The sequence below is a fragment of the Puma concolor genome, chromosome B1, assembly GCF_028749965.1.
Source record: "Puma concolor isolate L17-30 chromosome B1, mPumCon1.1.hap2, whole genome shotgun sequence".
Taxonomy (NCBI): domain Eukaryota; kingdom Metazoa; phylum Chordata; class Mammalia; order Carnivora; family Felidae; genus Puma; species Puma concolor.
In genome coordinates, this window is record NC_141670.1 from 101083713 (window position 1) to 101111538 (window position 27826).

Genomic DNA, 27826 nt, shown 5'->3' on the forward strand with positions numbered 1-27826 from the left:
TCAAATTCTCTATCTTATCTCTGCACTACCTAACACACCAAGCATCACAGTATGGAGAGAATGCATAGTGCAGGGACCATGCCAACTCTGAATCAAATAGAACAGGCCCTGAATCCACCATAATGTGACCAAAGGCAAGTTATCTCACCTTTTCAGTGTTCCATTTTCTGGTGGGTTCAACTCTACTTACAAGAGGATAAAGGAAGAATGGACACGTCCCACATAGTGTCTTCTATGCAGCAAGCACCAACTAAATGAATGAATGGATTTATGTGATTTGGTTTTGCCTGTCTATATGATAGAAAAAGTCACCCAAGATACACTGATCTCCCCAGCTGTGTCACTGTTTATGATATGACAACAAAGTTTATTCATTGCAACTCTGCGGATATTGTATGAACTTTATTGGACGTGTCTCAGGGCACCTGCATGGTTAACTTGGTTAAGTGTCCAACTTTTTATTTCAGCTCAGGTTATGATCTCATGGTTTTGTGAGTTCGAGCTCCACATCAGCCTCTGCACTGACAGCATGGAGCCTGTCTGAGATTCTTCCTCTCTCTCTGCCCCTCCCCTGCTCACACTCTGTCTTTTTAAAAAATAAATAATAAATAAAAAACTAAACAAAATATTTCACCTGCACAAACTCAATGCATCATAGTTTTCAGCAGATTAAAATACTGAACTAGAACTCCCTCTCCGCATCCCCTCTTTCTATCCCTCCATCTCTCTATCTGTATCTTGGAATCTATTTCTATTGCTTTTTCTCCTGTTTCAAGAGAGAAGGAAGGAGGAAAGTTAATGAAGAAAGGAATAGGGACATAAAAGCATTTGGCAATTAAGAAGACGGTTAGAAGGTTTTAATTTATTTTACTTGCCAAACTCTGAACTTATAATAAGGAAAAGAAGTGCTGTTCTCTTGGAGATTATTTCCTCCATTAGTTGCCAGGGGTAACATAATTTCAGAGACAAACAGGAAATTGGTGGGCCATAAGCTTGCTGTCACTGCCTGGGTCTTCTTTCCATGCCACATGTTTACATACATGCTGTGTTCCCCTTGACAAAGGCAGACACAGACACACAGGGACTTCAAGGATTTGCATTGTGTGTGTGAAATGGTTTCATTTAAGAGCTGCTGCTGTCACTTCTCAGACAATGCAGAGGACAGAGAGGGAGTGTCAGTGACTGACTAAAAGCTAGGTTGCACAGGAGGCTTAATTCTTTGGGCTCATATACATATACATACACATATATGTATGAGGAGTAGACATACTCAAGATTAGAATTTGTTATGAAAATTTGGCTTACGTGGCTGTAATCTGAGCCAGGCAATACTGAACTTTAATGTTAGCATCTTTGTTTCTGGCAGGCTTCACAGTGGTGCAGGAGGGTGGACCCAGTCCCAACAGTCAGTATGGAAATAAAGGACTATTTTGTGAGTACCGGCCAGTCCTGTGACTATTTCCTACTATTTATGCAGCAAGAGTAGAAGTTCTTACGATATGGGAGGATACAATCTGTGAGACTGCTTAATACTTTCTTCTCATTGGCTTCTCCAACTCAGAAGTAAAGAGCCAATGACAAAAAAACCAAACATTTAAATCACTTATATCCCACATTTTCTGCCTCAGAGTTGCCCCTTTGCATATAGCTATTTTAATACTTAGAAGACCCTATATAGGTGATCCTAGGAGAAACACAGTGCCCCTTCCCCTTTATCAATCTAATGCACCCCCACACAAATCTATTCTGTGCTGCTGAAGGACCTAATCTTCAGCAGTTGTAAGGTTTGGTGGGGTTGTGGAGCTCAGAGGATTAGCAATTCATTCTTTGCCAAGACTCACCTAAAATACTGCATGTCCAATATTCCCAGAAAGGCTTATCATGTCTGTGTTTCGATTCAGGATAGAGATGAAGATTTACACTCTTTAATATGAGGATGGAGAAGTGGGACGAGCAGCTGGCAAAGAAGGACACTCACGACATGTGTGGTCTTACATAAAATTAGAAGCAGCCTTGAAAGAAGTATTTCAGGGACAACAAAAGGAAATTTCCCTGATGCCTGCAGTTGCTCAGTTTCACTAAAGACTTTATCTTGCATGCATGTATTCATTCAACAAACATGTATTGAGCATATATTAAACGCTAGTCATTGCCCCAGGTACTGAAGATATAGCAGTGAGTAAAATGGACAGGGTCTCTGTTCTAAAGTAGCATAGTTCAAATCTAATGATTGAACAGTAAAGGAATTTGGATTTTTCAGTGATGTATCAGCTCTTTTCCTTAAGGAAGTTTCAGTAGTATAGAAGAGAAATTGAAAAATTAATTTCTAAAATCATCTCTTGGTATATGAGGGATGTGTACATGTGTGCATTTATGGCAAAGGAGATTTGAAGTCTAGAGATAATCCTCCCTTACTTGTCATTCTTACCTGACAAAAGCCAAGCACAATAAAAGAGATTGACTTTGGACTTGAGTGAGAATGAATAAAGCAGAACATTGGAGGTGGCAAAACTAAACAGATGTTTAAAGTTTACGGATATTTTTAAAAGGAAATGTAAGACTTATTGAGAAACACAGCCAGAGACCAATTTGCTTACCTACTACCTCTCAGATCAATCTCTCAGCCATTTCCTAATATCAAAAATCAGGAGACTAAATTATGGGCATGCTAAGATGTGGTTAGGAAAAACAGATGATTTATATTTCAGACTTGTCCTCTTGTGAAAAATGAAAACCTGGCGAAAGCCTTAAAACTATAAATATCACAGATTCAAGATGAGTTAATTTAATCCCGCCTATGTTCTCCCCCTTCACTCTCGTAAATTGCACACATTTATGAAGTAGAGAAAAAAGTCCTTTTTGTTTCTCAATGGCCGGATAAAATGTTTTTTGCCTAATTACTCAACACTGAAAAATTTTCCCCAAAGAAGTTTCTAATTAAATATTTAGCTAAGGAAGCATTTTTTAGTAAAGATAACTAATGAATTATATAGACCATGTTTTACTTATTGTTTTAGAACATAAACAATGGACTTAAACCACTACAGTTTTTGATTAGAACTAAAGAACATAAACCTTCCTTTTGTATTTATTTTCTGTACCATGTATTTTGGCATTTCATCATGGGGTTTGCTATTCGTGAGGGTATGAATTGTTTTTTATTCGTTTGTTTGTTTCAAGATGTTTCCCATGTTTTAACTGTTGAAAAAAAAAGGATCCATTGTAGAGATTTTAAGTTTCCTAAATTGACCTTCACTTCTATTTCCTTTGCACTCCCCATAACTCCTGGTATACAGTAAGCACAAAGTCCACACCAGTTGAAAGAATAAATGTGGGTCAAATGGAATAACTTTCGTGAAACTCATCTGAAGACAGGACAATCAACTAGTTCTATGGAACTGGAAGTTTCTTCTAAATTAAGACACCCTGGGTCACATTCATTAATCTCTGACATTTTAGCCAAATATATTTACCTTAATCACATAAATACAGTCATATATATCGCATGGCCCTTAAGAAATTCAATCAGTGTTTTGTTAATTCTTTAGAAACATAGAAAATGTGTGGTGTATAAATTTTCCAGTTGATTCCTTTTGGAGCTGGAGATTTAGGTGAGTAGGTGTAAAGGGAAATAAAGTATCATTTTAGAACTTGAGACTTTGGCAACTAACAAATAATTTATGAGAACAACAACAACAACAACAACAAAAAAAACAGAATAGGAGCCATCCTTTTGTGTTCCAAAGAAAATGCCTTGGAGAGGTTATGAATAAAGAATACCCATTGAAGCAGAAAAATTCAAAAGAATGCAAGCTTCAAAATTTCAATAACAATGAACATGTTTTTATGTTGGCTTGCAACTTCTCTGCAGATGTTACTTTGAAAGTTTGGATTCTGCTGGATCTTCACATAAAGCATGCATCTTTGGTCTAAACATTGAAATTTGGTTAGGGAAAGCCAGCTGGAAACAGCTTCTGGAGATAGATCTTTATGTTTTCCCAAAAGGAACATAATTTTTGTGTTTTGGTATAGAAAAGATCTTTTGTAAGCCAACCCACTACAGTAAAATTATGGCATAAATCTGGTTGAGTGTTTTCTAGGGAAGCAATAAAACAAGCAGAATTTAGTTGACATGTTGTTTCTTCTACCTGCACTTGATATTTATTGATTTTAGCTCATATCTCATTGAGTTTACATTTGGGTTCAAGTAAATCCAAAGTCATAGATAATTGGTCACTGCATAAAAATGAAATGGTTAGTGCCTGTGTGTGTGTGTGTGTGTGTGTGTGTGTGTTGTATAAAATCATTTCAATGGAACAAATTGTTATCACAGAATCATTTCTATTTCTTATAAGGTAATTGGATATAATTTAGAAAATGTACTAAAGAACAAAAAAATGACAGGAAACGTTTTCAGAGAGGAAAGTGTGTGTGGTCTTATATTCTTATGGGGAGTTCTGCTCAAAGGGCAATTACAGTGAAGGTCTTGGTTACATCCTCTGTTGTTGCTATTATGGAACTTCACATCTAGTACACCAGTATTATGAAAAGAACAAACCAGCAACAACAAAAATAAAAATATACATATATGAGCAAACAAAAACAAAAACAAAAACAAAACAGACAAGATTTTCATTCAAAATGATGGGCTTGAATGCCAGCCTTTTTATTTGCTAACCATAGATTTGTGGGTAAGATATTTCATATCCTTTTTCCCATTCTTATAGAAAAGAGAAAGATGGGGTACTAATAGTTACTCTTTGTGGCATAAAGGGAATTTTTTTTAATATCATTAACAAGGAAAACAATTGGTGTACTGTTAATCCTTGAACAATGAGAGGGTTAGGGCTGCTGATTCCCTCCACCCCATCCAGTAAAAAATCCATGTATAACTTTTGACTCTCCAACTTAACTACTAATAGCCTACTATTGACTGGAAGCCTTACTGATAAACTTAGAGTCAATTAAAACATATTTTGTATGTTATACGTATTATATGCTGTATTCTTAAAGTAAGCTAGAAGAAAGAAATTTAGTAAGAAAGCCGTAAGAAAGAGAAAATAACATTTATAGTACTGTACTGATAAAAAAAAAATTGCATATAAGTGGACCCATGCAGTTCAAACCCGTATGGTTCAAGAATAAGCTGTATACCTATAAAATATTTATTTATTATTTGTTACATGTAGGTAGTAGGATAAGATACAAACCTTACAATTTAAAACATTACAGTCTCATTAATATTTCTAGACCAACATTATCTCTCAAACTCATCTTCATCATCTTATTATGTATTTCCAAAAGAGACAACCACTAAACAGCTCATCCTGTCATTTCAGAAAAATTATTGCTGTCATGTCTTTCTAGTGTCATTTAAATTCTTTTGGGTCGGGTTTAAATATGCTTACATTTGGTGTTCCTTCTCAGTCCAAAAATTCCTCTTCATCTATCTGAAGGATTTAAACGTTTTTTTTTTTTTTATGTTTATTCATTTTTGAAAGAGAGAGACAGAGCACAAGCAGGGGTGGGGCGGAGAAAGAGGGGGACACAGAATCTGAAGCATGCTCCAGGCTCTCAGAACAGAGCCCGACGCGGGGCTCGAACTCACGAACCACAAGATCATGACCTGAGCCGAAGTCGGATGCTTAACCGACTGAGCCACCCAGGTGCCCCATCTATCTGAAGGCTTTTATGGAAAAAACTATATATAACATTTATGTTTTGTAGATGGAGTTCTCTCATCTTTGTCATCTCACATAATGCCCATTGTGACCCTGGTAGAGTAGACAACGATGTACTGTTATGGGTTGAATTGTGTCCCCCTCAAAAAAAGATATACTGAAGCCCTAACTTCCTACGTGTTCAAGAAAATGACCTTATTTGGAATGAGGGTTGTTGCAGATATAATCAGTTGAAGTAAGGAATACTGAAGTAGAATGGGCATTGAATCCAGCATGATTGGTGTTCTTGTAAGAAGATGGACATGTGAAGACAGAGACACACAGGGAGAATGCCATGTGACGGAGGTGTGTAGCTGCAAGCCAAGGAATGATGAAGATTGCTGGCAAACCACTAGAAGCTAGGAAGAGGCAAGGAAGGATTCCCTTACAGGTTTCAGATGGACAATGGTCTTCTTCACACCTTGATTTCAGACTTCTAGTCTCCAGGACTCTGAGACAATAAATTCCTCTTGGTTTAAGTCACCCAGATGGTGGTACTTTGCTACGGCAGCCCTCAGGGAACAAACAGAGGAAGGAGTCCATGGCACTAGCTAACATTCACCCAGTGCTAAACGTGTATTATACACCAAGAAGTCTCACAGTCTATGAGTTATTTCCCAGCCTTATTTATATTTTACAGATTAAGCTATTTAGGTTCAGAGAGGTAAATTTGTTGGACCAAATTTATACAACTAGTATGTGGCAGAAATTGTTTTTGATTCATGAACTTGAGAACAGGAATCGTTAGTCAAACTTTCAAGATGAGTAAACTGATAGTCAGAGATTGACATACTCTTCACTTTGTCTTTTTAAGACTAACTGTATTCATTTCCTGTGGTCTTTTTCCTGTGCCTATAACCCAAACATTTTTTTTGCTACCTTTTTTTTTCCTTATGTAGACCACATGCCCTTCCTTTATGATACCCAAAACTGTGTCTAAAACTATGATCAATGGAACATTTAGAGAGAGGATGACCCTGCTATTCATACATATTTTAATCAATTCAGCACTTTAGGTGGCCAGTCTTGAATAGCAGATGAATTTAATGCCTGTTTCTTAGTAATATAAAAAAATTCTTACTAAATTCTACACCTGAAGCTAATATTATACTGTATATTAACTAACTGGAAGTTAAGTAAATACTTGAAAAAGAATTCTTATAATTATGATGATAACTATCATTTATTAAGCACTGCTAAGCATTAGATAGTATATTAGGTTTCTAAATACATGACTTGATTTAAATGTTTCCAGTGTCCTACAAGATCATTATTGTATTATTTGTAGTGCTAAAGAAGAGTTCCATCAATTTTGTTTTATATTCCCAGGGAATATTTTCCCAGGGAAAAAAATTCTAGATGTAAGTGATTTACATAAGACCACTCAATAAATCAATAATTATTATAGCACCAGAACTAGAAGTCAGACCTCTTAACTTCTAATACAGAATTCTTCATACTGGTAGTTTTTAATTGTTGATCACCTAAGGAATTACCCAGAAAGTTTGTTAAAAATATAGAAGGTTGGAGGGGCACCTGGGTAGCTCAGTCAGTTAAGCATCTGACTCTTGGTTTCAGCTCAGGTCATGATCTCACAGTTTGTGGGTTTGAGCCCCACACAGGGCTCTGTGTGGACAGTGTGGAGCCGGTTTGAGATTCTCTCTCTCCCTCTCTCTCTGCCCTTCCCCTGCTCCTGCTTGTTCTTTCTCTCTCTCTCTCAAAACAAATAAACTTTAAAAAGTACAGAACACTAGTATCTTTTAGGACAGAGCTCAAGCTAAATTTTATGTGTTTCCCAATAAATTCTTAAGCATTCTAAATCACTAAAACTGTGGTCTTGGGGAAAATGTGTTAGTCACTTAGCTGAAACCTGAGGAAACAGTCCTGGAGAAGAAACGTTTGAAAGGATGAAAAAGGAAGGAGGGGGGAAAAAGAGAGAGATGCATTTGATGCTCTACTAACACTGAAGTATGAATTGAAATGCAAAGAATTTTACCTTTTCTAAATGTTAACAATTTTCTAACATTTGTTCACCCACTGATCTCAAATTTCCTTTAAAAAATTTATTTCATGGGGCGCCTGGGTGGCTCAGTTGGTTAACCGACCGACTTCGGCTCAGGTCATGATCTTGCAGTTTGTGAGTTCGAGCCCCGCGTCGGGCTCTGTGCTGACAACTCGGAGCCTGGAGCCTACTTCAGATTCTGTGTCTCTCCCTCCCTCCATCCCTCCCCTGCTCACACTCTGTGTCTCTCTGTCTCTCAATAATAAATAAATGTTAAAAATAAATAAAAATAAAAAAATAAAAAATTTATGTCAAAACACAAAACATAAAAGCAACAAAGAGGTTAATCTGTGACCCGTTCATTCTCTAAACAGAGTTGCAACTCAGGCCAGCATGTGCCTGAACACAATGCAGATTGATTGTGGGTAATATGGAAGTTAATTTTGAACACTCTTCCAGCAATGGATTCAAGAGGGTGTGTAAGCTACAGTTCATGTTCCTCCTTGCTCTCTAAACTGTTCCTGTTGTGACAGTTTGTGAGTTTGCCAAACTGGACTGAAGCAGCAGATCCTGTCTCCCACTCAAATTCTGTGCTTCCAATACTCAGTTAGCCTTTAATCCTTCATCCCCATGACATTCCATCACTTTGAGAACTGGGCACACACATAAGATTGATGCTAGAATACAGCTGTTTTAGCAGGGCTTTTTTTTTTTTTTTTTTTTTTTTTTAACACAATGGGAGGATTTTCATAGATGTTCAGCTCTTAACTCTACTTCCTCCTGAAATCTCCCTGCTAATTCAACTGGGCATTGGTCTATTAATTTAAAATCGCTTCAATTTTTTAACAAAGAGCACGCTTCAATGATCCTCCTCATCTTACTAACACTTCACAGCTTTCTCTTACTATCCAAGTACATGCTTATGTAAAATACAAAGTAAGGATTCTAGCTTGGTTTAGTTACTAATTAGGTGATTAGATGGATGTTCTTACTCAAACTCTTTCAAATCAGTATGCCTGAATTTCTATAGCTGAAAAATAAGGTGCTTACAATAAAGGGGTTTTAAAGGTCTCTTCCAGTATTAAATATCCATAACTCAGATTGGGAACTAACAGTTATATTCTGGGATATACACTGGACTCTAAAATCATATGCTTCCATATTGTGTAAAAGTATCAAAAGTATATAGAAAATAAGATAAATTGATGGACTGATAGAAAGATGTGATAAAGCAAGTATAGTAAGATGTCAGTAGTAGGTGATAAATATACAGGTACTCACTGTAAAATTATTTCAATTTTTCTCCACTTGAAAAATGTTGTAATAAGTCATTGTAAAATGTTATCATTAGCATGTATGATATATATATACATATGCATGAAATTATATCTTCTAAATACTATGGCTACTCATATTTGGAATTCTCTAAAATAATTATACACACATACTCTCTAAAATATGTCTTCCTTTATTTTGTCCACCACGGCAGACTACAATTTTTATTCCTTCGGCTTTACTCGGTTATCTCCAAAGGATTTGGAGCATTCCATGGTGATTCCAGAGCATGTCAAATTCATTGCAGCTGTAAAACAGCTGGTGCAGCCCGCTCACAGTGGCACTCTGAAATGTAGTCTGAATTTATTAAAAGCTTGTGACTTGACTATAAACTTTATTTTCATGTTTTATGATGTTAGAAATAAATATGGGAGATAGTAATATTATATTGCTTGGTAATTCCTAGCATTAAAAAAAAAAATTCAACATCCAGTTTGAGCTTGATTAATTTATATGCTATCTCTTCCTTGATTTACTTTATGACATGCGCAAATCATTGAAGTTGAAGCGAACTGCATCAAACGCTATTTTGTGAATTGCAGTATTTTGTTCTTTGAATGAGAAGACAGACCTAGAGGCATCTCTGCTACTTTTACATAGAATGTGTACAATTTTATCACATGGAGATTCTGGAAAAGTCTTGTCTTGCCATCTTGAAAACAACACTTTAGATGCAGTGGAAAAATTGCTACCTTGCTTATTTCAAGCCCTCCCAACAGGAACGGCAGTGGCAGGTTGGGGAGGCTAAACTGTGGACATGGTAATATCCACAAAGAGGGGCTATTCTGCACGACAGAGGTAGAAACACCAGGCATGATTACTGGGGACACCAGCACAGGTGGAAGCAGCTCCCAGAAGATACAGTGTGACACGGCCATATCTGGAGAGCAGGAAAGAACGTCTGGTGCTATGAATCAGCTGAATGATGTATTTATATTCCAGTGAAACATTCCTGGGGACATGTTGAATACCTGGCACTTGTAGGAATGACGTGTCTAGCAATATTAGATGGGGCTAAGAACCAGTGCTATACAGTATATGCATATACACACACACACATGACCCACACATACCTCTGCCTATGTTTCTAACATTTACCACAAATTCCTTTTTATTTGGAAGCTGATATAATACATGAGTCCCTTGTGGATAAGTCCCCAAGGCCAAAAGCTCTTCCTTCCTCACCTCAATCTTGTGTCTCTCCCACCACTTCCGTAAGTTTCTATGTGTCCAATGAATCTACACTTTCACATATCCCTGATACACAATGGGAGGAGGAGGAGTCTCCAACAGGAGACTATATTATTCCTTGTTTTGTGGTTGATATCTCTTGCAGTTAGTTCAAAACCTTCACATGTCCTCCAAGTTCAGGTGGACAGATATCATGCAAACGTTTTTCTTACTCTTGCTGTTTGATTTCCATTTGCTACTTGCCTAGATGTATGCACTGCAGACATCCTCGAATACCATATTGTTCTGCTGCCCAGCGATGTTCATCTTATTAATGTCTTCTATGCAGTGGGAAAAGGTTACTAGTTGTCTTTGGCTTTACTATGTAAAAATAACTTATTTGGAGTTGTTCATTGTCTGATGTTACAAAACACCTTACATTCTTCCAATTCTATCATCTATAGTTGAAAAGAATCCACTTGCAACAAAACGGTTTCTTACTTATGGCTTTGTTATTAAACAGAGGCATAGTTACTTTGCACATATATTATATTGCATACTTTATCTGAGTTTATCCTTGCAATATTTCTGTAAGAAAGGCAGGTGATCATAGTAAGTGTTACTGTTTCTACTTTACAGTAGGAGATCAGAGAATCTTGTGACTTTTCCAAGATTACCTCAAATCAGTGACTTAGAGGTATTAAGTATTGGGCTCAAAGGATGTGAATAGTTGGTTTTGGCAATATCCTTCCTGTTGTCAGAGAATGTATGTTGAAGGCTTGAGAAGGGAATAACTATCATTTTTGACATTATTATTCATATGGTGAAAGGTGAAAGCCTGGGCTTACAGCAAAATATTTGGGATTGCTTTGAGAATTCTCCTACTGGTTGACCCAAGGCTTCTCATTAGAATTCACCAGAATGTTTATTTCTAGGTTCATAATGAAAACTCAAGAGGAGGTGGGTGGATATTGATGTCTAATAATCAGTTTTAATTCCAAAACAAAGACTGATCTTTCTCTAAAACAGTCTTCTCCCATGTTATCTCTTAGAATATGGCAACCCCATTCTTGTGATTGTTCAGGTCAGGATTCTTAAAGCTATTCTTGATTCTTTATGTTGCACTGCATGCCTAGTCTATCAGCAAACCTTGAAAACATATTCAGAATCTGACCAATTTACTACTTCCATATCTCATACTTCATCCAAGCCAATAATTTTTGGAATGGGCTCCTACCCTTTATCTTTGTCTCACCTTGATCTTCTTTACTCTGTTCCCAACACAATGGCCAAATGGGATTATGTTAAAACAAAGGTCAGATCATATTTTTCCTTTACACCAAAGCACGCAATGACCTCACATCTCACAAGGAAGTCAAAATTCTTATGATGGCTCGCATCCTATGGATCATCTGCCTCCCCCATTTACCTCTCCAAACTCATCTCCTGTTGTTCTCTCACTCGCTCTATCCAGCTACACTTGCCACCTCTCTTCTTCTAATGTGCAAATATATTCCTGTCTTGGAGCTTCTGTACTCACCGTTCCTTCTGCCTGTAACCCTGCTGCTCCAGGTAACTGTGTAGGTTGTCTACACTTACTTCATCAGTCAGATCTTTACTCAACTATGACCTTGCTGGAGAGACCTTCCTGGTCATCTTATGTAAGACTGCATAAGATCCATAAGCACAAACTCAGGCTCTACTTGTAATTACACCTTAACTTTTATCATCATCTCACATACAATGTTTTACTTATTTGTATTGTTTATTTTATATCTCATCCAGTAGAACATAAGGTAAATTAGCACAAAAATTTGGTCTGTATTTTCTACTGTTGTGGACCCAAGGTGTAGAAAAGTTCTTGCAACATAGTTAGGAGTTAATGGCTATTTGTTGCATTAATGCATTTGTTGAATATGAAGTAGATGCTCTCTTTTGGGGAAAAGGGGTCTTTATTTTCTTTAGGCTATCAAAATGGCAATGAGCCAAATATAAAATAGACCAAGTCTAATACTGTAAGAGTTGCTAAGTAAGAAATGGAAAAGACAGGCATAGGAGAAAAATACAAATATGGTAGTTGGTGATCCAGATATAATAACACAGTAAATAATAATGTCTTTTGCTTAATTTGAATTTCACCACTCTCAGATTTGCAGAAAGTACATATAATTTCCTTTTTATAAAAAAGAAAACAAAAGTTCAGAGAATTAATGTGATTTGTCTAGAGTCACACTACTAGTACATTAGAGAGCTAAAGTTTGAACACATATCTTAAGATTTTGAATCAATGTTCCTTTCACTTTTCACAAACTCACTATGGAATAACTTATTTTCAAGTCAATGTTATAGTAACAGGAAAATTAAAGCTTATTAAATCAATACTGGAAATATGTTTAATTAGAAGGGTCTAGTAACTATACCAAAATAAAACAAACTCTCAGAAGAGTCAAAATGATTTTTAAACGATTTTACTATTGGCATTATTTTACATAGGGAAAGTGATGGGAAAATATGCAAATATTGCAAAGAAGCCTCATTGGAATTTCATTTAATTTATTTTTTTCACTTTGCTTTCAGGAATGTGTAGACAAGCATTCTAACTCTAACAAAGAAATGCAAAATATTTTAAAGAAACACCCGTGTCAGGAACATGATAGCTGAAAATGAAATAGCTATGGAATTATACCATATAGTAGTTAACCTGAAGAGGTTCAATATACCATTCCAGATATTCTCACTAGGAAGACAATGTTTATTTAAATTTAATATTTGAATAATTTTCATGAAGAAGTAACTTCCTTGAAAGATAGAATAATCAGAGGCTATTTTTACTCTTAAATTGTTCTGAACTTCTTAGTACCTCACGGGAGCAGAACTTCACAATATTTTTTCGCCTTTGCTCTTTTTCCCAGTCTCCCAAATGATTAGTTGGGATTTATCATTATAAATGCTTTGGTAAATCCTGTAGTTCCTTTTAAGGATGAAATGTAGAGCAAATTTGAATGACTGGTGGCAAACTTCTATATTTCTACAACTAGATACATTAACATGTGGCAGACTATACTTTATTACTTGTCTTTCTTATTTTTTCTTTTCAAATCTTTATTTCAATTCTAGTTGGCTATCATACAATGCAATATTGGTTTTAGGAGTAGAATTCAGTGATTCATCACTTACAACACCCAAGGCTCATCATAACAAGTGCCCTCGTTAATGCCTATCACTCACCTGGCCCATGCCTCACCCACCTCCTTCCATCAGCCTTCAGTTTGTTCTCTCTATATAAGAGTTTCTCATGGTTTTTCTCCCTTTTTTTCCCTCCCATATGTTCATCTGTTTTATTTCTTAAATTCCACATAAAAGTGAAATCATATGGTATCTGTCTTCCTGTAACTGGCTTATTTTGCTTAGCATAATACACTCTAGCTCCATGCATGTTGTTGCAAATGGCATAATTTCATTCTTTTTGATGGCTGAGTAATATTCCATTGTATGTGTGCATGTGTGTGTGTATAAGATCTGTTTTTTTTTTAATAATTTGTAAAAACATATTTTTAATGTTGGTCTCATTTTATTTAAGAGTTTATTTTGTATCCTAAAATAGTGAACAGTAGCAAATGAGTCACAGAGCAAAGGAAAGACCAGTGTGGACTAAATGCTAACTAGTGACAAGATAGATACTTTATATGCATTATTTTACTTGAAATTCAGAATTATTTCATTAGTATGGGTATTCATAATCTGTATTTTATAGGCAGGGAAGATGAGATTCAAAAACGAAGTTCACACAGTTACTAAGGGAGAGACACAGAGTTTGAATTCCATTCCACCTCCAGAGTAAATGATCTTTCAAATACGCCCTTCTGGATCCTCTGGTATCAGGGGAAAATGATCCAGGAAACCGCCCACAAACTTGCAATGCTTGAAATGGCCTAAAGCTGTTTTGGCAAATGATTTATTTTTTTAAATATGGTCTTAATTTTTTTTCCAGTTTCATTGAGATATAATTGACACACAGCACTGTATAATTTTAAGGTGAACGATTCTATGGCAAAGAATTTATTAGTTTAAGGATCAGAATATAGTATTTAAGCTAAAACTGTTAACAAGTTCTTTCATATATTGAAATCCAACTCCATCTCTACCGGTCCCCATTTATTATAAGAAGCCACACACAGCAATGACTTGCAATTTATTGCTTTTCAGGTATTTAAAAAGAGCTATTTTCCCCCTGAGTTTTCTCTTCTTTAGGTTAAATACTACAGTCCATTTTAGATGATTCCCTAGTAAATAAAGTACCAATCATTTATGATCTATAACCTGATAGAAATTTAAAACTCAGAGAGGGGTGCCTGGGTGGCTCAGTGGGTTAAGCCTTCGACTTTGGCTCAGGTCATGATCTCGTGGTTCATGTGTTTCAATCCCTGCTTGGGATTCTCTTACTCTCTCTCAAAATAAATAGGTAAACTTAAAAGAAAAAAAAAAAAAAAAAACTCAGAGAAAATTTTGACATTTAATATTTAATGTCCATTCTATTGATGAAATAACTGAGACCCACATTGGCTAAGTAACTTTTAAATAAAAATAGACTATATTTATCTAAGTGTACTACAATGAAGGTAAGTATGCACTCACATGTGCATATATGAAAGAGTAGTTTTGACCTTATTTAAACTCCAGAGAGAAACATACTTTCAAGGATTTTTAAAGGAACAGCCAGCATGCTTATGATTGATTTAAAAAAAAAAATGCATAGTCTATTGCTTATTTATGTTGATATCCTAAATGGCAAAGTGTCTTACACATAGTGAAGATCAATGAATACTTGCTGCATAAATTCTTTCCTTAATAACCATGACAGACATTTTGAAATAGATTTTTATAACTTAGCATTTGGTTTTCCCACTCTAATAGTATCCTAGCACTTCTATAAGAAATTTTCAAAACTTGAATGGCTTGAAACAACAAATTTACTCTCTCCTAGTTCTGGAGGCTGGAAGTCAGAAACTAAGGTATTACCAGGGCCAAGCTCCCTCCTAAACCTCTGGAAGAGGATCCTTCCTTATCTTCCAAATTCTGGTAGCCCCAGGCATTCCTTAGCTTGCAGCTATTTGCAGCTGATTGAAATCTCCGGCCCTGTAGTCATGTTATGTTCTCCCCTCTTATAGCTTCTGTAATTCTTATAAGTCATACAAGATTAAGGGTCCACTCCACTCAAGTGCACCTACATCTACATCAACCCTATTTCTATTTCCAGATAAGGTCACCTTCTGGGTACTAACTAGGGTTTGTGACTTTAATATATTTTGAGAGGGACACAATTCAACCCATAATACTTACAGACATTAAAATCCTTATAATAATAAAAGTAAGTCCCTAATATATCCTTGTATAAGTTTTTAAGATGATTACACTTCATTTGTGCCAGAGTCTAAGTGTTCCTTGGTCCAACATGTAAGTGTTATCTACAAGCATTTATTACACAATCTTGGCTTATTCATTTAGTGACAATAGGCCTGCAGAAAAAAGCTGGCAGAATCTAGTAGAAGGATCATGCTTCCATTTAGCCAAAAGTTAAACTGAGAACTAATTGGGGCGCCTGGGTGGCGCAGTCGGTTAAGCGACCGACTTCAGCCAGGTCACGATCTCGCGGTCCGTGAGTTCGAGCCCCGCGTCAGGCTCTGGGCTGATGGCTCGGAGCCTGGAGCCTGTTTCCGATTCTGTGTCTCCCTCTCTCTCTGCCCCTCCCCCGTTCATGCTCTGTCTCTCTCTGTCCCAAAAATAAATAAAAAACGTTGGGAAAAAAAAAAAATTAAACTGAGAACTAATTTAAAATTTAGGATATGTGAGGAGGTAGTCTCAAGCTATTTTTCTAAGCCTTTTCTAGATTTAATAGATCATTCTACCTAATTGGTTATGTAGAAAATTCAAACTCCATGAAGGGCTGTGTATCTGAAGTCCACTGTACCTTTGATGGATAGACTTCAGAATATTCTGTGCACTTCTTAAAACTGTATGAAGTGTGTTTGTGTGTGTGTGTGTGTGTCTGTGTGTGTGCATAAATGTATTTTCCTGGGACAGAATTCCTAGCTTTCCTCAGAGTGAAGTGATTCATCATCCTTCCAAATAGGAGAACCACTGACTAGATTAGCTAAATCAAGATGGTTCAAGGAAAAATAATGAATGTTGGCAAGGACATCTCTCCATGACTTGCTCCTCAATATTCTACCTTTAACTTTTTCTCTTAGAGGTGCCTATATTCTTTAAAACTTTTAATTTCAGTGCAAAACTAGAGCCTATTGTTTTTTTTTCATCTTAAGCTTTGTAAATTTTCAACCAGTTTTCCTGTTTTACATCATGTTTGTCCCATTACTCATTTCCTCATAGCCATAAGCTCTGCTTTGCAAAAAATGGTTAGATTTCTGATAACCAAATCTATAATAAAATTTAACGATTGACACTGAGCCAGTAGTATGTGTCATTCATCAAATATTTGGCTGACCTTATTATATTCTATTTAGATACTATACTAGGAATTAGAGATATAAAAGATAAAAATAATTTTTTTTTTTTAAAGAGTGGTCTTTTCATTCCAAAGAGGTCACAATTTATACAACAGTTTTAAAACTTGAACATACATATGAATCACATGGGGATCATGATTAAAATGGAGATTCCGAATTGGTGGAGAGGAAGAATTCTCAGACCCTATATTTCAAATAAGTTATCAGATGATGCTTATGCTGTTGGTCTGCAGATGATATCTCATGTAAGAAGTGTTCTGTGCAGTCTTTCTCAACTAGATCTGGAGGAGAAGTCTGTCCTAATGCCTTAATCATCCATTTATGTCCTAATGACCTAATTATGCATTATGTATTCACTTCAATGTCTCTAGAATGTGCTAGTTATGCACCTTCCTTGAGAGAACTGAGAAAAATAGTCTTTAAATCACTTTTTGTCTTCTGTGTTCAAGTAGAAGTTTGTATTATTTAGGAATGAATTCAGATTTAAGCAACCAAAAGTCTACTCAGGGACTTAGACAAATAAGGGTTACTTATTTCAGACAGCCAGAAGTCAGGGCTTAGTAGTTCAGTGCTCCAAGGAACTTTCACCTTTTTTTCCCTTCAGTTATTCTCAGCATGTACAGGTAGGTGCTTACAGATGTTGTCTCTAAGTTGTGACAGCTGCCTCAGCAAGCTCGCATCTGCTTTCCAGGTGGAAGCAGGAAGAAATATGGGTAAGGAAAAGCCAAACGATAGCTCAGTTTATAAATGTCCCTTTTTAAAAGTTTCTTGGCAGGTAAGCACAGTGACTTCAAACTAATCTTTTTTTTTTTAACTTAAAAAAATTTTTTTTAATATTTATTTATTTTTTGAAGAGAGAGAGAGAGAGAGAGAGAATGGGGGAGGGGAAGAGAGAGAGGGAGACACAGAATCTGAAGCAGGCTCCAGCCTCTGAGCTGTCAGCACAGAGCCCAACGCGAGGCTCAAACTTGGGAACTGTGAGATCATGACCTAAGCCTAAGTCAGATGTTTAGCTGGCTGAGCCACCCAGGCGCCCCTCAAACTCATCTTTTTGTGTAGAACTGGTTCACACAGTCATTCCTAACTGGAAGTGAGTGTGGGAACAGGACTATTTGAACTCCAGCTTTGGAGCTTCCATAGTAACAGAACATAAGAAAGAGGTTTCAAATGGCTTTGGAACAGTCAGGCCATAGTTCCTGCCACACTCATGGAACTGAAATATCATAAGTAAAAACGCAATTATCCGTGCTCAAATTTAAAGCAATAGTGTGAGCAAAATTCTTCTAAAATATCCGAGTTGTCTAGAACTTCAAAGATACTGTATCGGACGCTGCCTGTTCTGATTACGCTTAGATTTGGTTATTCCTGTACCATCTATCCAATGCAAGTAGAAATGCATTTCTCCCTTTGGCTTTCCCTAAGTCTTTTCCTCAGTTTTACAAATTCCTTTGTAAATAGAAATAATACCTTAATGCACACAAGAACATGTATGTTTCACTTTTTATCTGTAAAATACCAAACTTTTCCACAAAAACACGAAGTTGTGAACAGTCTTAGTATCCTATATTCATAGGCAAACAAACCATTTGAAACAGATTATTTAAATATAGCTTCCTTTTTGATGTTAAAATCAAGTTCTAGTATTTACAGTCAGTTGTCTGTCTGACTTAAAAAGAAACAACGAAACTCCATGCAATGAAGAGTAGGGAATTAATAACAAAATATCATCGACTATGTCTTAGGCACTTCATATATTTTAATACCATTAGCCCTCTCAGTCACCAACTGAGGTCTTCACATGGTCCATTTTCCTAATGAGGAAACTAAAGTTCAAAGCAGTAACTGCTGAACATCACATCATCCAGCTAAGAAATGTCAGAGCTGGATTTGAAGCCAAGTGTGTTTAAACTTTCCACTTCCTCTCTGTCTTAGAAGGCATGTGTGGAACGTACTATCTTACTCTGCTTATCAATTACCTTTATGACATTCATAATGGATGTGTATGTAAAAACAGTAAAGATTCATTATTTGCCTCTATTCTCTTTTTTACTTAGAACTGAATTTAATAATTAAATATGCATCAAGTGATACTTGCTGGAAAGAAGAAATGCCTATCTTTTATTTCAATGCTGTGATATTAGTAATAAAAATTAAAGGGAGAAGAAAGAAAAGAGCAGAGGCATTGGGGAAGTGTAGAAAGAAATGTAAAGAAGAAAATTTAAATCATAAATTAATTGCCACCTCTCTGACATAATAAATAAATTGGCATTTTACTTACAAAGTAACCAAGATAGTAAAACTTAGTAAAAGTGACCCATCGGCATTTCACACGTTAGATAGTAAATGAAAGAAAATATTTAAACTCATGTTTAAAAATATATTTATGGCTTCAGATATCATACATGGAAGAAATAACAGTTTTGATTATGCAGATTTAAATTTTCTATATTTTTAGAATTTCTCTATAATATGAATTGCTCTAAAAATTAAGAAAACAATTTTAACTGGGTAACTTTTTCATTCCTAACACAAGGAATTATCAAGAATTGACTCTGCTATAGCCCCTGGGCCAGGCACTAAGCATGTACTAAGTAAGGTACACAGATCCTGGTCCTGTCCTAAGAACCTACTCTAGTGGGATGACAGGTGAGAAAACGGCAATTCACACACAGTGTGACAAATCCATGGGATTCTAGGGGAGCAAACAGAAAAAACATAGTTGTTTGAATCACTTTCAGCCTAATACATTAGTAACTCCTCATTTTGTAAAAGTCCATTCCAAATGAATAAAATGTAAGGTTTAAATCTATATGAAGGTAAAACCCGGGCTTCCTGAAAACTTTCCACTCTGAAATGAATCATGTTGGAGGAATACAGATACCAAGGCTAGCTCTAGGTGAATTAAAAGATGTTGCATTTATTTATTTATTTATTTATTTATTTATTTTTTATTTTTTTTTTCAACGTTTATTTATTTTTGGGACAGAGAGAGACAGAGCATGAACGGGGGAGGGGCAGAGAGAGAGGGAGACACAGAATCGGAAACAGGCTCCAGGCTCTGAGCCATCAGCCCAGAGCCTGACGCGGGGCTCGAACTCACGGACCGCAAGATCGTGACCTGGCTGAAGTCGGCCGCTTAACCGACTGCGCCACGCAGGCGCCCCAAAGATGTTGCATTTAAAAAAAAAGAGAGAGAGAGAGAGAGAGAGAAGAATGAGGTGGCTTCTGTAATTAAGAGAAAGGATAATCGTTTCATGGTTTCAAAGCTTCTCAATGTTAGAAGAGACAGCCTATGTAGTTACACAGAAATTGCATATAATATACAGAGAGAAAGATATAGAGATATAGAGATCTCTGTCTCTCTCTCTATGCACACATATAAACAGTTAAATGCTGAGCAGGAAGTATGGCGTTCAGAGCCAAAGAAGTGAGGAGTGTCCTGGCTACCTCTGGGAGTTGGCAGGAAGCACAGAGGCTGCGGATAGGAATTAGAAGTATTTGATAGCTCAGAGGAAAACATAGCACGGAGGGGGAAATAGTGTAAACAGAAAGGTCACGAAATAAAGGCAGGGCACTGGGTTCCCTGGTGGATGCGGACAGGAACAGAGGCTGTAATCCAATAACCAACAGGGTACAAAGCGCCTCCATCGCAGAAGTGGCGACCTTGGCAGGAAGCACAGATCATACCATTATGTCCTCATTTTTCTCCTCTGTTGGGAGCAGATTTTATGACTCTACTTCAGACAGAAGACATTGTAGAAAGAAAAATTATGGGGCACAGAGTTTTAGAAAAAGAAGAAAGATTGCCTTGAGTCTGTTTCACCTAATAGCCTTTTCCTGCAGATCAGGTTTTGAGGTTAACGATGTTTATTCTGTTTGGGGGGGACTGGAATCTAATATGTGAATTTTGATATCAATATCTAAAGAACTAGATTGACAGTTTTGATTTTTTTTTTCATTCAAAACTTATCCGAATTAGACATACCCTGAAGCTAATATTAACAGCTGAAACTTTAGTTTGCCTCACTTTGGCCCTTACAAGACCCTGTACCTGATTTGGCATTTGTAGTTTTGATTCCTTTTCAAATTGCATAAAGAATATGGATGATAATTTTTTAATAAAGATGACAGATGACTACTTGGGTCACTGCAGCATTAGTGACAGATTTTGTAGGTGGAACACTTTCTTGCCAGCTCTATGGAGGCCAAATTTCTACATTCAATGTGAAGAGGGCATATGACATATCAACTAAATGTCTAGAAAACTGAAAAGGGTATTTTAATGCATTTCATAAGGAAAACTGGTCAATCAATCTTGAAATGTTGCAAACTGAAATTCAACACAGTTTCTGAATATTTACTTCAGTTGCTCAGATCGTTGAAGAAAACCATAATTGCAATCTGTCAGCCTCTGATGGTTGGATATTGGATAGATTTAACTTAGTGTACAAGCAAACACAATGTGAAATAGATGTTTCTGTAAATCAGGTTTATAAGCTTTACTTTTGTTGTTATGCTACCTTTTATCTTTATCTAACTAAATTTTATGCACTAGATAATCAAATATGATGCTTTGGGCTACCGGTACGAGGACACCCAAGTGAAAATGATACGTATCATAATAAGCATTTGTGACCTCACATTAACAGAGTTCCAGATGGGGCTGGACAGCATAGTGATGTAGGTCTAGCACACTGATGCCATTATCATTTTTTCATCTGAATTCCCTGCCATTGTCAGCATGTTTGCATCATCCCCCATCATGATTTCAATATAGCAGTGATAGTTCCATGAGGCGCATGACCCCTCTAGTGAAGGACAAAGAGATGATCCCTTCCAGGGTCTCTGTTTTTGTTACTAAGAAATAAAGATCTCACTCCATCAAACCAAGATTTAGAAAATAGATCACTAATTTTCCTTTCTCATAAAGGCTAATTGTGTGGTCAGCATTGGTCACATGGCATACCATTGCTGTAAGCTTTCCCGGGGTCTGTGCCTGGCATTTTCAGCCTCTAAACTGGGAGTTGGGTTCTGCCAGGAGAGATGGAGGGGAGTCATGGGGATAGGTCTACTGTGAGCAACCAAGTTCCATCACAATTAGCCTTTATGAGAAAGGAAAATTAGTGATCTATTTTCTAAATCTTGGTTTGATGGAGTGAGAGCTTTATTTATTTATTTATTTATTTATTTATTTATTTATTTATTTTCATTCTTTGGGTGTATACTTACTCATATGAGCACATCTGTGTTTTCACCATCTGTGTGTTGCATTTTTTCTCACTCTCCAGCAATTTCACTTGCCACAAATCTTCCTCCAGAGTCTGAAAAACTTCAGACATTTTTATGTTGATGTAAGCTCCTTTGAGCTGCAGACTTTGGCCAAGTTATAACAAATCCACTAAACTGTGGAGATTTTATATCTCGCGAAGGCCAAGAGGGTGGGCCTCTGAGCTACACAGCACAGAATGCCAACCATCCTGCATCCAATTACTTGGGCACAGGCCAGAACAATTGGTGTTTCCTGTCTCTAGTCCAAACTTTGAGCTGTTTCCTAGCAGAGGTCACAGGAGGGTAAAGGATGTTCCCTAAGGACTCTACTGACCCCTAAGAACTTACTGGAAAATAGCAGACTAGCTCAGGCTCCAGAGAGTATCTCCAACTAGTATCTTCAAAGACTCGCATTTATTCAAAGTGTCTGGGCACTGTTCTTGCATGACAGGTGAAGGTCTAGCTCCATTCCTTACTTCCTCCAGGAAATTTTCCACCCATACAGCAGCCCTCACTCAGCTGACCTGAGATTATATAACACTTTGTCAATAATTCTCATTCAGCATTTAATCGTATGCTAGTCTGCAACATTTTTTTTTTCTTCAAGTGTCTTATATTCAAAGAATTTTTGTGTTTTTCCCAAACTACAAAATAAAACCTTTCAGATCAAGGACCACATTTTTCTGTTTCTTACCACACTCTTACTATCCATGTGCCATATAAATACATTAAATAAGCAACCACATATAAGATGAAAAAAACTTAAGATGGTGATAAGTGCTGGTAGAGGAAGGATCATGAGCCATGTGATGTATGGGGGGAACGTAACCTAATCTCCAGTTGAGAAATGATTTCTCTGACAAAGTAATATATGACCTGACTGACACCTGCAGGATGAGCAGGAGAAAATTAGGGACAGATAATGTGCTCATGTGCAAATATGAAGTTGTGTCTGGAGTAGAGAGTGCAACATGGATGATGGAAGAGAATGAAACTGGGGGAAAGGTGGGCCAGAGGGTGCCACAATCTGTTCTCCTTCCCAGACTAAGAGCATGGAGCTGCCCAACCAGAAACTGCACTTGTCATTATCCTTTCCATTAACGGTAGCCACAAGATACATCTCTCTCTGATGGCATGCAAGTAGAAGTGATGTCCCTATATCTCAGACAGGATTTTAAGTCAATGTGTGCACTTCCTCCACATGCTCACCTCCCATCCTCTGGGCTCCAATGGTAATAGCAGGGTGACTTTGGAAGCTCTGTGATAGAGGCCGTTGTACTACTCTCGGTCTAGGACCCTAAATGATTGCTTGCGGAAGATCCTTTACCAACCCGGAGCCCCTCTCCTCAATTGTCACATTGAAGAAGGACAAACTTCAGCTTTAAGTCATTGAAAGTTGGAGGGATCTTTGCTAAGATTGCTTAACCTAACCAATGTTAGGGAATTTGGTTCTGATATCAAAAGTAATGGGAAGTTATTTAAAGATTTTTACATGGAGAGATATATGATCAAATCAACATTTTGAAAAGATTTTTGTGTGCAAAGTGGAGAATATATTGGGCTGAGTGAGAAAGAATTAGGTGAGAAAAAAAAAAGACAAACAGAAAAGCTATTGCAGAAGTCTTAGTGAGAAAAAAGTCTCTTGAGGCTGTGGAAACAGAAGTGGGTGGATTCAGATCTAAAGTGATGTTGATCAGATTTGGTAATGTATCGAATGTAAAAATTTGAGAGGGAGGGTATCTACAAAGACTGCTACTTCTCTGGCTTTGGGCACTGGGTAATTGGGTCATGGCCTTCCTTTTAGATTAAAAAACAAAAAAAAAACATAGAGTAAAGTCCTGAGTTCACATTCATTTGCACACATGCACAAGTAGATACCCTTATTAATGTACAAAGATCAGTCTCTTATTCCACAAAAATGAAAGGAGAGCTGTGCTGTCTTCGAGAGGTAGCCCTTTAAAGTCATTGTGCTGGTGGTTAAGGTAACTGAAGCCTGGAATCAGATAAGCTCTTTAGCTAAATAGCTAGGATGTTTAACTTGGTTATTCAATTTTTATCTGCAAAATGGGGAAATAATAGCGCCTGAGACATAGGTTTGTAACCGGGAGAAAATGCAAGAATACATATAAAGCATGTAGAAGGATACTGACCCTTGGTAAGAACTCATTCACTATTGCTTCAAAGGCAGCACAGTCACATACTCTTACACGTTATCCAGGTTTGGAAGTGTCATCAGCATATCACGTACTCTTTAGGTGGCAAAATATATTCAGCTAAAGCACTTTTAATTTTATAGTGTATGCTTCATACAAATAAGTTAATTTTATAGGCCTGGTTTACTCACTGAATTCCACAGGCAAAGCTTAATGCTAATGGTCTGTTTTTCTGCTCTCATTTTGGCAAGTTTGTTTTCGGGCCTGATTTATAGATAAATTCCAAGTCTTGGCCCTTTCTTCCAGGGCTCCACATTTACCCCCATTATAACATAATATTTTTCCACAGTCACCTAAATCTGCACTTATTTCCTTCAATTCTAAACTCAGTACCCCCTCTGTGAATAGTCTCTTTAACCAATTTCTGCACTCTTTTAACTTCGTTAACTTTCATACATCTTTAATTCTTTTAGTTACTTTCTTCTTAAAGGAATCCACAGCTGCTCTAATCTTCCTCTTGAAAGCAGCTTTATATTCAGTATCAATCTTATGCCCTATCATTCCTGCCAATATTCTCCCCATTATCTTTCTCTCTGGTGCTTATACAATCAGTCTTATCTTACATTCCTTTCAATAGGAATGAGAAAGGGATATGTGTGTGTGTGTGTGTGTGTGTGTGTGTGTGTGTGTGTGCGCGCGCGCGCGCGTGCGTGTGTGTGCGTGCGCACGCGCGCGCACACACACGCGTGCTTGTGCCTGGAGTTGGGAGAACCACTAAGGTTAAAAAAGAGATAATATATAACAGCAAAACGCACAATATAAACATAATCTCTTCACTAAAGTTATACACCGTAATCCAAATATTTCAATGCTTCTTGGGAAACACGGTAAAATTATGTTTTAGGACTATTTATAGAAGAGCCTTTCCAGGTATCAGCTATGTTCCCTACAAGCAATTTTCCACTTTTTCCTTGAGTGTGTGTGTGGGGGGACTTTTGTCAGATTCAATGTCCTAATACAGATTATGTTTTTTTTTATATATATGCCACTTTATTTATTTATATATTTTTTATTTTTATTTTTATTTTACAGAAAGAACACTGCTAGTGGGGGAGAGGAGCAGAAGAAGAGAGAGAGAGAATCTCAAGCAGGCTCTGTGCTCACCATGACCCTAATGCAGGACTCGATCCCACAACCCTGGGATTATGCTCTGAGCCAAAATCAAGAGCCAGATGCTCAACTGACTGAGCCACCCAGGCACCCCAATATATGCCACTTTAGAATGTTACCTAATTTTGTCCCAAAATGTCACCTTTCATTTTCATTCACTGCCTTCTCATTTTAAATCCATATAAAGTTTTAAAGAAAAATATTCTTCTAATTTCTATGTATATTCAAGTATACATAGAAAGTATAGTATACTTTCTTGACATAGAAAGTCAAGTATAGTAAAATCTCAGGGAGATCCAAAAGAGAACAGACAGGGCAGGGCAGGATCTGTGTAGTTCTGATCATTTGGCCAAATGTTTTCATAGTATCAGAATAATATCACACTGCTACAGCACAGAAAAATGTAATGCTCCCAAAATAAATTTTTGATTTTACTATATAGAAATACTCGAAGGGCAGCTTTCCTTTTTTGAAGGAGATAACTGGAAGAATTCAAGCACTGCCAAATTCACTCCCTCCTTCATGCCTTCTATTCATTTATGCACTCATTTATTCTTACACCAAATACTTTTTGACAATTTTGTTATGTATAGTGAGGTTAGAAAAATGTGAGATATTTCCCTATTTTGAGGATTCTAAATATCTGCTAAGTAGTTAGTAAGCTAATTAAATATATATTCACATATTATATATAATATATAACTATATATAACTATAACCCAATTAATATATCAACAATTAATAATATAATTAATTTATATATTTTGAGAACCAAAATCATGTCAAAGCATGTACAAAGCAATGCACTAGGACAAGTATTATTCTCCAATTTTTATGATGGAAGAAACAGAGACTCAAAGAAATTAATCAATTTATATAACCTCACCCAACTACTACTTAAGTAACAGAGCCAAGATTTAAGTGAAGCCATCTCCCTCTGGTTCTAGAATAGTGCTCTGAACAGTTATACATTGGTTCCTACTTAACAATTGTTTTATCAAAATAAAAGAAAACCTAGTAATGTTCAACCAGGTACAATAATACAGAGGTTTTATAAACTTAATAAATCAATTTTTTAACTGTGTTTTACCTAACTTTTTCTCAACATAGCTATGTTTAAAGGCATATTTTCTAATAGGTGATTCTAATTCATATAATAATGTGTTTCATAAGGGGACTCAGAATACTTTCCTTTTGTGTTTTTTTTAAATGTTTTTATTTATTTTTGTGTGTGTGTGAGAGAGACAGAGAGAGAGAGGGAAAGAGAGAGAGAAAGAGAGAGAGAGAGAGAGAGAGAGAGAATGCGCTATCAGGGGAGGGGCACAGAGAAAGGGAGACACAGAATCCAAAGCAAGCTCCAGGCTCCAAAACATCAGCACAGAGCTGATGTGGGTCTTGAACTCATGAACCACAAGATCATGACCTGAGCCCAAGTCAGATGCTTAACCGACTGAGCCACCCAGGCACCCCTGTGCTTTTAAAACTCCTATTCTTCCTCCTAGCCCAACTCAAAATCCGCCCCCCCCCCCCTAAAAATCTTTCCCTGAACCAACGCCCAGATAGCACAAATCCTTTCCTTCATGACTGAACCTTCCTGGCATGGAGTACACTTAAGAGTAACAGGGCTACATCACATGAGGTCGTATTGTGTCTATGTGCCTGTCTTTCTTGACTGAGTATGAGCATGACAAGGCAAGTCATAGTACAGTTCCTTCTCTCATAATACCTCATACATCTTTTTCCACATAGTTAGTCTTAAGTGAATGTTGGACACTGCTGGTATTTAACTAAAACAGTATTCTGAGCCCAAATGTACTCAGGTATGTGATTCCCTGGCTACACTAACGAGGCAAAACCGAAATGTTAGACACAGAAAGGACTTTTTTTTTTTTTTTTGGTATTATCTTACTTTTCTTGATGTAAAAATATGTGCACTGGGTAAAAATTATCTAAAGGTTACATTTACTCCTGAATATAGGTATTAAGCTAGTTGATGTGTGTCTAAAATAATGCTTTACAAATGATTTAATAAAGGAATGTAAGCATAAACAAAGGCCTCTAAATAAACCAGGAAAAGTTGACTATAGGTATGGAAAACTTGCAGGTCTATGCAAGGTATTGTTAGAAAATTTGTTACTTAGCACGAGGCCAATGTCCTTATTTTTAACATCTTAAGGTACCATATTATAATGGTCTATGTGGTACTTCTCTGTAATCAAACTGCTTGAGCTGGAATCATGTTCTTCACCACTTACTGGCTTAGACGTTTAGTTTAGTTTTCCATATTATATCCATTTGTAAAATTGTTGTGGGAATTAAATTAAGATAACTCCCCTAAAGCACTTGCTGGGTGCCTGGCATGCAGTAAACTCTGTACATGTTAGCGATTCTTATTTGAATTAGAATTCAAAGTTTCAGGTTTTGTTTCAGGTTACTCAATATGCTTATGGACTATGTGAACACAGGACCTAGCAACGTCTCATG

The 27826-nt window shown here is 36.7% G+C and overlaps 1 long non-coding RNA gene across 1 annotated transcript in view; it reads left to right on the forward strand.

Annotated features, from left to right (window-relative positions):
• LOC147581774 (uncharacterized) overlaps positions 1-25544 on the forward strand; it is an 83050-nt gene extending 57506 nt beyond the window's left edge. Inside the window, exon 3 of the long non-coding RNA XR_015250237.1 lies at positions 25265-25544. This is a non-coding gene — a long non-coding RNA (uncharacterized LOC147581774). The remainder of the gene's footprint in view (positions 1-25264) is intronic.
• The last annotated feature ends 2282 nt before the right edge of the window (positions 25545-27826 follow it).